At 44.3% G+C, this 14,765-nt stretch overlaps 1 long non-coding RNA gene across 1 annotated transcript; it reads right to left on the reverse strand.

The window, feature by feature from the left end:
• Window positions 1–670: 670 nt before the first annotated feature.
• LOC146742719 (uncharacterized) lies at window positions 671–13,134 on the reverse strand. Its single transcript, XR_014929848.1, has 3 exons — window positions 13,108–13,134; window positions 9,681–9,856; window positions 671–995 (listed from the first exon to the last, which is right to left on the reverse strand). It is a non-coding gene; the product is annotated as an uncharacterized LOC146742719 (long non-coding RNA).
• Window positions 13,135–14,765: the final 1,631 nt, after the last annotated feature.

The following is a 14,765-nucleotide window of genomic DNA, read 5'->3' on the forward strand; positions in this document are numbered from 1 at the left end:
GCTGATGGTAGTGCTTCTATGACATAATGCTAGCTTTGCCTAGGGAGGTTGGTGGTGCTTCTGTAATGTGAATAGGACACGAACTCTCTTCACATCATAGATGTTATATGATGCACAATTACACAACAAAACATCATTGTTGATTTGAATGAATTGCAAATTAACTGATCTGTGTAAATATTTAGATCACATCATAAATTTGAAACTCAAATCATTGGGATTTTTATAGAGGGTCTGAGAGGGGTATTTTCGTAAACTGTAATCAATTGTTTTTATTTCCGTAATAATGTATTTTAAATAAAATCGTTAATTCTTAGACATGGGCAAGGTGTAAAATGTAATCATGTGTCTGTCAATTTGTACAAAGATCTTATTTTTTGTAAGCTTATAAAGCATTTCCCACATTAAATGTCGTAATTCGTACTCAAATTTTGATTCTTAAACACAAATTACTAAATATATTATGAAAATGTAATTAGAAATGTTTTTTTTTCTGTATAGTGTAAAAACCTATTTTTTACTGTAAATTTTATTTTTATTTTATTTTTCTGTAAAAACGTAAAATGCCTTTTTTATTGTCGTAACCTGTATCAGGAGCCCTCTTATTCCCTTTATATTAAAACAAAACACAGGTTTCCACTTCTAAAAATCAGTTAGAAATAGAGCATACTTTCCTTGTTCAGTTCACTTCAATTTTATTTTATCAATGTTACACTGGGCCTAACTTGTGAAAAGAGACAAAAGGAGTTTTTGTTAAGTTACAGTTAATTATTATTCATTGTTGCTATTAGAAATAGTGATATATCGACAATACTCCCCATCCACTTTCTTCCAGATCACCACATACTTTCCATTCCCAGCAACAGAACCATCTTCCTTGTACATTATAATGGATCCACGATCATAAACTGTATCGAGCCCGCCAACTTCTTCAGAAGTTAATTTCAACTTCACCAGACCCGTTTTCCTCATCTCTGCCATCAATTTTGCAGCAGCTGTAATTATAAAACTGGATTTGAGATTCTATGACAATGCAGAGACCCTCCACTGCGAATTCCTTAGCAATTTTTAAGCTGAGACTCTCGGATGGCGACAAGAACAAAATCACACAGTAAGACAAGAATAGACGGACCCCATGATGAAAAATAAGTTGCTTCAAATCTATGAAGTTCCAATATCTCTATATGGGAAAAGCAAAGTATCAAAGGCCGTTTGGAAATTGTTTTATTTGAAAAAAAGTGAAAGATGAATGTGTCTGTTGTTTTGTTCATGCATGCACAGATTGAATTTTTATTATTTCAAACAAAAATTGTAATAAAATTCATCACCGTATAGTTTTGTATTTTTGGCCAACTGGCAGATTATTAAAAAGGCGAGGAAAAAGGATTGGAAAGCATCCAGTTTGGTTTGAAACAATTTGATTATCCGTGATTAGGCATATTGTCACAAATTTTGAATAATTATACCATCCCAACGTATATTCAGGGTAGTCCAAATGTCATGAATAATTATATCTAACGGAAAACAAAACAAAGACAGCGAATTGGAAACAAAGACATGCAAGTTATAGTCATGGTAGATCATAAATAATGAAAGGTGACAACCACTGTATATGAACATATTATTAGATATAGCCGGAATATAAACAATAACCAAATTAAGGAAATACAGCATCATTTGTGTACTATGAGAACACACAAAAAAATTCTTAACGCCTTTTAACTTTGTAACAATATGCTATGTGTTACAAAATAACATCCTATTTAATGGTATCCTATGTGCTACTAAATAAGATTTCATTTCTTATGATAAACCCTTATTTATAACATTTTAAATTGGAGAAACTAAATGCCGGCTTAGGGATGACGAAAGTAAAACAATTCTTCATCTTCTGGTTGGGCACACTATAACCAACAGGAATGGATATTGATTTTACTGCCTTCTTTTTGCTCTGATTGGTCAACTCTTTCCTTGTCCTCTCGTTTCCATTGGTGACATTGCCGATGAACGGTTCTGTCCTGCAATGTTGTGTTTTTCTCATTTTGAAAGATTTTATCTACCAAGCTTTCTTTAGTTTATTTTATCATGATACAAATCACCTATTTTGTTACTGATAAAAAATGATGTAAAAACGTTTCATACAGAAGATAACATCGTCAGCATGCTTATATATTTGATTGTCAACATAATTGTGAAGTGTGGTAGCCATGTCTTTCAACAAAGCATTGGCATTTTTCATATGTGAACGAATTTCTTCAGAAATGTATAAACGTATCCTTTCGTCAATTATCTTTCTATGATATATCCACCTGAATCTGAAATCTAAGAAACCACACAATTTCATTCTAATGGTAAATTTACTGCTAGGATGTGTGACAAGTTGATGACTTTGATTTTAGCATCATCAATTTTCCTCATCTTTGTAGTAATATCCCTCTTTCTTCTGCATATGTTGTATATAATTCCCAGCTTGTTGCTATGCTAGAGCTTGCATTGGTTATGGTTTGCGAAATGTCATAGACCACTGTCTTCAAAGTTGCCAAGTCAGTGTTTTTAAAGAGATTGTCTTACCTCAACATTCAAGCGTACGGCAAATATCATGAACTTAGGCGAGGGTTCTTCGAACCCGCCTATTCACATAGTTCATACCCACCATAGACTCCGGTCAGTCAAAATGACTATTTTGAACTGTAGGCATTAATCAGCGATTCTGCCGGTGACGGAGAGATAGAATCTAGGTCAGGGGAAGCCCCATGACCTCAAGATTCTTTTACCCCTTACGTCACGAACCCACGTGACCGAGGCCACATGGCAACGCCACAGGCAGCCGTCCATCACTCTGGTTCCTTTCTCTCTGCCTCGAGGACTTAGACCAACGCGACAGAAAGAGTGGGGAGGTTGGGGGGGACCCGGAGTCTATGGTAGGTATGAACTATGTGAATAGGCGGGTTCGAAGAACCCTCGCCTAAATTCACTACGTTCAATTACCCACCATAGACTCCGGTCAGTCAAAATGACTATTTTGAACTGTAGGCAGAGTCAGACACCGATAGGTGGCGGGTTTTTCCGAGCAAACAGATAAAAGGAATGATGAAAGTCTTTTCCCCGTCCGGGATGAAAACAAACTCAAAAACCTAAGTTAAGACCCAAGAAGGGTGGTGTCTTACCTTGCCTGTGCTGTCCCCGAAGCAAGAAGCCAATGCTGCTGTGGTGACAGGGTTCAGTGTGCCCGAGAAAGCTAGACCCAAGCCGAATTCGGGGGTGATAAGCTTGAGGTAGGACCGAAACAGTTCGCATGAGGGCGTAGGTCGAAAGAAGCGAAAACCTGGGAGCTTCCAGGGAGTGCTAGTGGTACAGACAATCTGCCCGCAAGAATGCCGAGACTGACTTATCGCCTATGCGCAGGGGCCCCTGCAGTCGTACGGGCAGGGTCAGCAAACAAGGCCTGACCCGTTACGACGGGGCCTAACCTGAAGAGACCCTGCTCAATAGATTGGGTGTCTCTTAGGTAGTAGTTGATGAAGACGTTCTGCGTCCTCCAAAAGCCTGCCCTCAAAATGTGTTCGAGGGGGGCGCCTGACGCTAGCGCTAGTGAGTTAGCAATCGCACGGACCTCATGTGCTCGTACTTGGTGTCTCTGCAAGGTCTGTGTTGAGGAGGATAGTGTTCTATAGACCTCCAGTATAGTCGCAGTAATCCACCTGGAGATGGAAGTCGGGGAAGCCGGCTTATCTTGTTTGCCAGGGCCGTAACACAAAAACATGTGTTTGGTTCCCTGTCTGGAAAACCTGGTATGGTTCTCGTAGCAACTCGGCGCTCGGACCGGGCAGAGAAGCAATTCCTCCTGGTCCTCCGGACCGATAATATTTGACAGCCGGGGGATGATGATCGGCTGAGGATCGTGCCCTGGGATTTGGTTCTTGGCGAGATACCCGATACGTGTCTTTAGTACAACTTGATCGTCCATAAAGGCGGCACAACCGTCCGCAAAGGACAGTGCGCCTAGCTCTGACCGGCACCTACCTGAGGCGAGGGCCAGTAGGAAGACTGTTTTCCACGTCAAAAACTTGAGTGGTGCTGAAAAGAGGGGCTCAAAGGGAGGTCTGCTTAGGGCTGATAAAACAACCGACAGGTCCCAATCGGGCAGTTCCTTTGAACGGGCCCTGGTTATGGAAAGCAGTAAACAGTCTCCTAATAATGGGACAATCGGCTAAACTTGACCCCAAAGAGTCTTCTATGGCAGGGGACAAGGCTGACCTGTAGCCAACGATCGCTGCGTAGGACAGACACACTTCGTCAAACAAGTGGACAAAGAAGTCTGCTACCTGGCCGATAGAGGGATGGCATGGATCAATCTCCCTTCCACTACACCAACCGGTGTATGCTCGCCACTTCGAGTCGTAGGCAGCATTGGTGGAATCCCTGTTTGCCCTGGCCAGGACGTTGGCAGCCCGCTTAGATAGACCTTTCGTCTGCGCGAGTCTACTGAAAGCCTCCATGCGTGTAAGTGGTACACTGCTGGGCTTGTTGGTAGTGTGCCGTCCGGCTGGGACAGTAAGTCCGGTATGTCCGGCAGTACTACCGGAGTTTCGACTATCATTTCCAACAGTAGCGGAAACCAGGCCTTGGTCGGCCAATTGGGCGCCACCAGAGTTAATATGCAGGTGGGCTCTTGTCGAAGTTTCTCCAGTACCCGGTGAATTAGCGGGAAGGGAGGAAAGGCGTACGCATCCATGTGGGACCAGGGGATCGATAAGGCGTCCACGGCCCATGCTCCTGGTGTCGGCAGGAGTGTTACGTACATCGGGAGCTTGGCGTTCCGGGGTGCTGCGAACAGGTCTATCTTTGGACCGTCCCATAGCCGAAACAGCCTGGAGGCTACCCACTGGGGGATCTGCCACTCCATGTTCTGGAGACGGAGTCGCCTCGAAAGGGCGTCTGCCAGACCATTTCTCACCCCTGGAAGGTGGTGTGCTGTTAGCTCCACATTGTATTCCAGGCACCAAAGGAGAATTTGCTCCGCTAGGACCGACAACGATGGGGAATGCGTCCCCCCTCCTTGTTGATGTAGGAGACCACCGCTGTGTTGTCTGTGCGGAGCAGGACTCTGTGGTCTCGAACTTCGGGTCGAAAGTGTGAAAGTGCTAGGTGCACTGCTTTCAGCTCGAGCCAGTTGATATGGTGGTCCCAAACCCATTGCGGGGGCCATATTCCTTGGGCTTGTTTGTCCAATAGATGCGCTCCCCAACTCTGGAGGGAGGCGTCTGTTACCAGAGTCATGGTTGTGACGAGTGGGTCCAAGGGGACCCCTGTCTGAGGTTGGTCAGTGACGACCACCAGGACAGGGTTTCCTTTACTTGGTCCGGGATCGATACCCGTCTGTTTAGTTCCCGTAGGTGAGCTCGGTATTCCAATAACAAGCATTGGACCGGGCGGCTGTGTAATGCGGCCTGGGGAACTACCCTTCGAACGGAGGTCATCATTCCAATGAGCCGCATTAGTTCTTGGAGAGACACTGAAGGTATGCTGACTAGGCGTTCTGCTAGATTGCTTAGCGCTAGGCAATGCGCTAGAGATGGGCGAACCAGGCCTACTTCGGTGTCGAACTCCATGCCCAGAAACACCAACTGTTGCGTCGGGTCGGGATGGGACTTTTTGTGATTTACTAACAAGCCCAACTGGTGAAGTAAATCCTGTGTAAGCCTTACATGTCTGGCTAATAACCCCTTGTCTGGGTTGTGTATCAACCAGTCGTCTAGGTACGGATTGATGTGTACCGACATTTGGTGGAGCAGCAGCACTACCTGATTCATCACTCTGGTGAATACATAGGGCGCTGTGGATAACCCGAAGGGGAACACTCGAAATTTGAATACTTGGCCCAGATGAGCGAATCGAAGGAGAGGGCAACTCGCTGGGTGCATTGGTATGTGCAGGTAAGCATTGCATAAGTCTAAAGAAGCTAGCCAGTCGAGCCGGTGGATGGAGAGTAGGACACTGGATGGTGTCTCCATGCAGAACTGATCGAGAAGCACATACTGGTTTAGTCTGCTTAGGTCCAGAACCGGACGCCAGCCGCCTGTAGATTTTGGTACTACGAATACATTTGAGTAGAAGCCTGGACTTAGTGCCGGCCGAACTATTCTGTGTATGGCGCCCTTTCTTAGCAAACTGTCTACTTTCTGTCTGATTGCTTCCGCCTTGCGGGGGTCCCCTGGCAGTGTCCCCAACGGGGGGGACACTGACAGGGGCGGAGGAGATGTCAGTGGTATTCTGTAACCGTGTGTGACCACCTGGAGTGTCCAGGGATCGGTTACCCGCTGCCGCCAAGCCGGAATGCACCAGCGCAATCTGTGTGCGACAGGGATCTGTGGCCATGGGTTCTCCTCTACCGTGAGGTGAGCCTCCCCGTAGATCACTGGGGTTACTAAGCCTGATCTCTTGCCGAACACAGGCCCATCCCCCCGTCGCAGAGGTAAGCGTCAAACATGCTTACCCCGCTGCCGGGGATGATGACCGCCCAAGGAGGAGGAGGAGCCACCACCTGGTCCCCTCTTTCCTGGGGGCGCGCCTCTACCCTTCCCTCCCGCGGATGGGTACGAGCGCTTGCCTCCTGGCTGACTCTGTTTAGCGGAGCTAGTCCTAGAGCGTTGTGCTTTCTGTGCCTGGGGCGCCCTCCGTTTACCCTTGGCAGCGGCCAACTGGCTAGCGGATTCGACTTGGACCATCTGGTTTGTTACACCCCGAAGCTCTGCGACTGCCCCCGCTATCTCCCCATCAAAGAGGGTGGAGGATCTCCAGTCTGCGTAACTGAGGCGGTGACCTACCCCCTGACTCAGTTCGCCGGCGAAAACACATCTCGCTGCACCGTAGTAGCCCCGGCCAAGAGAGCCATATGACACTGGAGGATATCGCACATAGCCGTACGGTGGCCTACCATTAACTGTGTCGCCTGCTCTAGGAGGCGAGTGCGTTCTGCATCTGAGGTCTCAGAGTCCTGGGCGCGCACAAGAATGCGCTCCAGTGTGGCGCCCACAAATTCAAGGAAATTTATTGGTCGCAACTCCGCTCTCAGAGCATGTTGGATAGTCTCAGAATGAGTCGATGAGAATGACCATGGAACACGGCCATCCCCCTTCACCCGGCTGGCAAAACGGAAGTTTGTGGTACCGGGGTCCGGGGAAGGAGCCTTGGGGTCCGGTCGAGGACTTCTGGTTTCGTCCCACGAATTGGGGTCCGAATCCGAGATTGCCCCGATGGGGTAGCGTTTAGTCCAGCGAAAGGAGTTATGCAACAGATTACCCCAGCCCGGGGCTTTCGGCGTTACTTCCTCCGCGGCTGACCAACGACCGCCCCTCAACACCGTCTGCGCGCCGTCCCCCATGCTCAGCGCTCGGCTGGACCAGGGGAGACGTGCGACTGGGGTCGATCTGGATCCCGGCGCCTGTGATCCCATCAGCGTAGAAGCGACCGTAAGCGGCTGCTTTAGGATCGAGGGTGGGGGAATATACATAGCGTCACCTGGACTGATAATATTCCGCATCACCCCAACGGCGTGGCTCACTGAGTCATTACGCAATGTGGACTCTGAGGGACCGCCCGAGGTACCCACTGTATCCGATGCGAGTGAACTGCCACCCCTCAGCCTAAATATGTGGGCGAGAGCGTGTTCAAGAGTGCGTCTCATGACAGGGTCGGTTCCCTCTGGGAACGCCTGTGGGTCGGCGAGAAGGGAGTTGAAACCCACAGCGGAGCTCGGACTTGAGGGTAAATTAACCAGTCCAGCACCGCGCGGTGAACCCTGGCTGGTTGAAAGCGGGGGGGAGGTACAAAGTATGTCCTGACCCAAACGCCCTGCCCCGAAAACGGAGTCCTGGCTACCAGCGTCCCCGTTGGTGATACGTGTCTGAGGTTCCCGAGGGGTCCTGCTACCACTAGCCTGCGCCTCGGCCTCCCCCGAATCAGCGGGGGGGTCACGGCTGGGAACGGGGGGTTCCTATTTGCCGGCTGAGAGGCCGCAGTGGAGACAGCTCGCTCTGCCTGCAGGTGATCTACTCTGCCTGCCAAGGACGCAATTTGCCCTGACAGTCCTTCGACCAATGCCCTCATTTCAGTGGCAAAACCGGCGCCGTGCGAGGATGGGTCCACAACGGGACCCAGCGCAGGCCCCATAGGAGGAAAGACCTCCAGGGGCACAGCCTCGCTGTTGCCGGTAAAGTTGGGAAACCCACTGCCTGAAAAAAAAGACTGTGTAGATGCCCTCCGATCAGCGGGGGGAGACCAAAAACAATCGGCACCCCCACTATCGGGCCCTTTGCTTGGTATCCCGGTATGAGAACCGGTAACCGAGCGCGAGGACTTGTCATTCATGCCAACGCACAACTCGCTCATACCCATGCCGGTAGGACTTGCCGCGCAACCTTTTCGCGAACGAGGGACGCGGTCAGTCTCTGCTATTTTGACATGCTGCTGGAACGATTCCCAGGCTTCCGAAACCCAGTGATTACACAAATTCTCTGGGCAAACACCCGAACCCCGAACGCACGTAAAGCAACGGTAACACTTTGAATGCGGATTCCATTCCTGCAATGGCTGCGTACACTCAGTACAAACTCGCCTCAAAACCGGCGGTGAGCCTCTGGCGTTGCCAGTGCATCTGTCCATTTCTAAACACATTAAAAATAAAAGACGACAAGCATGAGGGAAAAGAATTACAGTTGTAAAAGGTACCGCCATGAAATCAACATGTGACTACGTGGTGGCGCCCGGGTTTGATATCTTTGCTGTGGAAAAGCATAACACACAAAGAGGGAAAGCGACACGAGGGTAAAACGACAAGAAAAACTTATCCTACCAGCTAGAATGTCGGATGCCGCGGCTGCGGCGACGACCCACGCTAGAAACCCGGACAGGAAAAAGGCAACAAAGCCAGGCAGAGCCGCTAAGAATCATTCCCCGACGAGGCGGAGAGAATCAAAGAGTGATGGACGGCTGCCTATGGCGTTGCCATGTGGCCTCGGTCACGTGGGTTCGTGACGTAAGGGGTAAAAGAATCTTGAGGTCATGGGGCTTCCCCTGACCTAGATTCTATCTCTCCGTCACCGGCAGAATCGCTGATTAATGCCTACAGTTCAAAATAGTCATTTTGACTGACCGGAGTCTATGGTGGGTAATTGAACGTAGTGAATTGGGAACAACATTACGACGAATTACCTAGACAGATGATCTCTGATTGTTTTAACATTAATTGTCTTATGTAGAAGTCGTTCCATGAATTGACTACTTAGATTAATAAATATCGAGTGTCATCAGTAGGGCAAACTCGCTCTTTTGCAAACACCTGGTATCACTGCTTGTTCTTAACATTATATCTATTTGTATGTACATTCAATCATTTTTAGGAATGGTCCAAGGTTGACCAATTCATCGCATGTGGCACATTAATTACTGTACATATTGAATTGTATGTGTGAATGTAATTTGTCCCATATATATTTGTATATGTCCATTATACTTTTGAAATTCCTATACGACTATTGAGTTTAGATTAATAGATGTGTATGTCAGTGCCTCTTAATTGTGATTGTGATCTGTCCATATCGACGCATTGCGTCATTCTTGTGTGTAGCAATGTGTCCGTATGTCTTGCACCTGTAATGTATGCCTACTGGTATACAAACCTTCTCAGCCTTTTTTTGGTTCTGACCCGCCAACCATGAACTGACAGTCGGTGTGATAAATCTCCATTGTCAGCGCATCCATGTTCCCTGCCTCAAACAACTCCATAGACCTGGCATTCCTAGCATCAATCACTGATTTAAGTTCAGACTGTGACATTGTTCTTTTGTTAACCTGTCTGTTAGAAACATACTAGTATTTAGAAGATTCTTGAGCTGGACATACTATAATATTGATAGTTAATTCAAATCTTTTTGAAATCATAGGCTGTTTCCATGAATCATTGCAGGTGAAATGTGAAAAGCATTATAACAGGACTAAAATTATATGCCAAATAATAGTCTGCTGATGGCCAAGAAAGAAACTTATTAGAACAAGTAAAACAAATGGAGTAAGCACTATTTTGAGCTCAGACGTACACTTGCTTACACGATCCAGTGCTTGCGGAGGTTTTGTCTACTGCATTATCAGATGAACTTAACCTATGAAGAATATTCTTTTTGTATAATTTGTGGTACCCCAGTTTTCTGTTTCATTGCTTTGATTCGCTACTGGAAATATACTCCAGTACATTTGCTGTATGATTCATCTACTCTCCAAAATTGAATAGTAACATTTTTAATAAGCAAATTATGTATTCACGTCATTCAAATGCCCTTATTTGTATGAGTTCCTGGAAGTAAAATATTTCAATAAGTGCCATCACCAATCGAGTCCCTTAAAACTTGTCTGCAAAAAATCGAATTCGTTCTATATTTCGCAAACATTTTCAGGGTGAAATGTCAAGTATTAAAAAAATCTGTGTTTCACTGTTTGGTGGAAGTTCGTGGCCGGGCCAGCAACTTCAGTGCACCTAACTTAACTCTTTGATATCGCACCATTCAGGTTGTCATTGTAAGTTCGGCAAAGGCGTGGGGACAAGTTCTCGTTTCTGTCCATAATTAATCCAACCAAACGGAAAGTCATTAAATATATGATACAACTTAGTATCATGGTCATTTCGGTTCAATTTGAATACATTTTTGCAGGATTTTAGGGGTTGACAATTGTATAAACGGACAAACAGTAGTCATCAGAAGATATACTGGTTCAATTACAATGCAACATTTAATCAGTATTTTCTGATAATGTACCGTACAACAAATCCAATATTGCTGATAAAGGTGCTAGTGAATAGTGATCTATCATCTCTATTATCTATATTAAAATTACTGCAACTTTAAAAATGCAAATGCGAACAGCAAATGCCTAAATGACTCTGTACTGTTGGAATCACCGCCAGTTGGAAAGTATGGGCATGTAATTAATTATTCAAGTGGTGACCTTTGATACTGATGTCTTTCATGATTGGGTGATTTTAAAAGGCTAAATGAGATATGCAAATTTATAGTGGGCAGAATAGGAATGGTATATCACGCGTATTTGGGTGAAGCAGAGAAACAGACAGAGAAAGCTGGGGTAAGACTGTGGATTAGCAGTGTACAAGTGCGGATTTGCTAAAAACGTTTAATGGAAACTCGCTAGTTGAATCGTAGTTCAACATAATTGCATTGTACTTGGTGACAGATACAGATTGAAGTCCAGCCTTAGCCAAATATATCTCGTTTATCACCATTACAAGGGGCTGAGCAAGATTAATGTCATGGCCATAATTAAGCAAGGTACACGTGTTTTTGTCCAAGATGTATCATATTCTGGTAGGTCATCGTGGTGGTCCCTCTCAAAGTATGAAAAACAAATTTGAAGCCCTTGTATAGTCTCAACGCGCCTTAATTGCTAAAAAGAATGATATATTTCACCCCTCTCCCAATAACGCCATGTGACACCCTATGTTATCTCCCATGATTCCAGATATTTACTAAGAAAATGGAAGTACTATTATTAAGTCTACCAGATACAGACAAGTTGCTCACTGTTTCAGGTGTGCAGGGAATTACTGTTAGTGCACTTCTTCATACAGGCTACTCGATTATCAGCTGACAACAGCAAACCTGGTCTATCTTGCAATAGAGCGAATGGTCTTTTCTGTTCAACAGGGGCACATTATTGGTATACAGTAACCTTTGCGAAATGTTCATAATCGAATTGCTTCTCTGCTACTGACAATGGAGATTTATCAAACAGACTGTCAGTTCATGGTCGGCGGGCCTGGCCGAAAAAAGGGCCGAGAAGGTTGGTATAGTATGCGACTTAAGCGGCTGCACGAAATTGTGCATGGGTGAGATATGCTCACCATGCCTCGCAACCTTACTAGGGGGTCCGGGGCATGCTTCCCCTAAAACAATTAGACCTTTTGAAACGCTATTTACTGTATTTTGACACAAAGGGTTTCAGCTTGGTCCCCTCCCCGTGACATTGTTTGAGTAGGCGTTAAGCCACAGCAGCATTACAGGTGTAAAACATATGGACACATTGCTACAAAAGATTTTTTGCTAGAGTAAATAATTCGCAGTTAAACACAACAAGACCTCTAGCTCGTATGTGGTTAACACAAATGCTTTACTAGCATTTTTTTGCTTCTACTACAAAATAAATTTTAGCTTCGAAGCTGTTCTTAGTATTCCGTCGTCGTCCATTCGTCAACAATTGCATGTTCGGACTCTTTGGAAAAACTGCACCCAGATAACTTTGATATTTTATATACAAGTACCTTGGGTAAACCTACATCAGATTCATTATAAATATAAATTCATGCATGAGTAGTAAGTTTGGTTAAAACGTACATCTTGCTTGTCCTTTCAATAGATTTGTTCATTTCATGATGATAGTTTCAATTTTCTATTTTCAGCAAATATTTTTATAGGAAATTTTTTACTTGACACTACCAGATATACTATTTTGAATGTCGGGTCATTTGTTTCAAGCATATGAATGTTAAATGGATTGTAGACAGCATATGGCAACTCTTTACTCATTTTGTATTTCTGTGTTTGGTTCGTCTACTCTGTATTCCCGGTCGAGTGTGTTTAGCATATAAAGTATAGACATTTTGTGTTCATTTATGTACTGTTGATATTTTCACATATAAATTCATGCACGAGTAGTCATTTTGGTTAGAACCTATATCCTGCCCTTTCAATAGAACATAGAAATTGCAGGGCAGATCTGGGTTCATCACAGGACAGGAGACAGTGAGTAAATACAAGAATAATACGATGTATTGCCGTTGCCTCAAATTAAGTTAGCATCTACACATGTTTTTGTATTATAGTTATTGTACCCAGCCAGAATTGAAATTTATATTTAAGACTAATAATTTGTTTTTTTCCCAGAACATACTTCGTACTGAGCTTGCTTGAAATCGCTTTCAGTTTCATTCAACACGATATTGTAGTATAATTAAAGGTTTCCGACCGAGACCCAGACTTAATACAATATTTATCACAAATATATCTATACTGTTATAGATTGGAACCTACACCCGCCTACCTGCTGTGTTGTACGATGTCAGATTATAAATGCTGTAATGTTGCAGTTATAAATAGGATTTCTGCATTATACTTGCAATGATTCATGGGATACATATTGGGACATTGTTGTTAACTTACATATGGGGCAATTTGAATCAGTTTATACTGAATTTAGAGAAACTATATTTCATACATCACAAATATGAACATACCCCAAAATCAATGTCAAAAGTCAACCTAAATGTTTAGTTTCTATAGGCATAGAATAAATTCAAAATTCCTCATACTAGTATTTCAGTTTCTGTTTGTCTGCATTCTGTTCTAATTGAAGGTAGTATCAGGGGTAAATTCTTCTCTCTGGGTTCTCCACACGTGTCTGGGGGGAATCTCCTCTCGTCTCTATATCTCGTCCCCTTAAGGTGCGGGATTGGGAAAGCCACTTATACTTTACAGTCAAATAAGACACACACAACGAAATACGTTTCAACTCTCGTCTTAGTCGGTCTTTCGAGCACTCTATAAGACACGGCGCCCTGGGGAAAAATCCCCAAGACTATCGCAAGGCTGAACCAAGACTCGCCCAAGACTGGACTGCCTCAAGGCTCGCCCCAAGACTGGACTCTCAACTGCGTCTCTCGTGGAGTACTTGCCAAGACCAACTCAAAACTCTCTTTATTCATTTTCAAAACACTAACCAATTACAAAACAGTAAAAAGACTCTAGGGCGTAACCTTCAATCATAAAGCCAATCACACTAAGTACTGAATACGTCATATCTTTTGATTAATCGTTCACTACATTAATAACTACGAATACCAACTGTCAGAATTAATAGTCAGAATAGCGACGGTTATCTCATAATTAGTTCCAAATCACTGAGCCAAGTTCCGTCCAAAACATCAAATAGGCCTAAACGATGACAGACATAACACAGCAATTCACTCGTAATCAGCTAATTAAGTCGATTAACAGATACGCAAAAACAAATTCATGACAGTAGTGTAGTATAATTTGGAATCAATGCGAATTGGATACTTGAAGGAATGTCTAAGTTATTATATACCCTACATATAAATTGAAATGCAGTCCCTCACCCCTTTGGCTATTTTCGCCGATTTTTCGCCATCGGAGCGATTCACGTCCCAAATTTTGGTTCTCTGGGAGTCTTTAATAAATACCCTATGTAACCGCTGGACCGAATTACAAAGAAAATATTTATTGGTCGTGTCTGAATGCAGAAGTCAAGAAAACACAGCTACATGTACCACAACCGTGCACAAAAGGTGGCACTGATGAAATGATTAGTCACAGTATACTATAATTTTAATTATTAGAAAACTCGAGGTGCAATTCGCTCGTTATGGACAATAAAATCACTGGAATCATCAATTGAAAATAAAGAATTTGGTAGAAAGTGTGGTTTTGAGCATATATAGCATCATCCGTATGATATTCACAGAGCAATGGAAAAATTAAAAACGCAGTAAAGACATTAATTTCATGAGAAAAGCAAAAATCTAACCATACAGGATTTCAGAAACACTCCAACATAAGGTATGAATTTCGTTCTGTAAGATGAGAACAACTACCTACAACTATCAAACTCCTCAAACCTACAATAGCTGAGGTGTAGTAATGCAGATAAAGACGAAAAGCGCCAGCCAGACAGCTGTACTA

The sequence above is a fragment of the Saccoglossus kowalevskii genome, chromosome 6, assembly GCF_978046115.1.
Source record: "Saccoglossus kowalevskii chromosome 6, keSacKowa6.1, whole genome shotgun sequence".
In the NCBI taxonomy this organism is placed as follows: domain Eukaryota; kingdom Metazoa; phylum Hemichordata; class Enteropneusta; family Harrimaniidae; genus Saccoglossus; species Saccoglossus kowalevskii.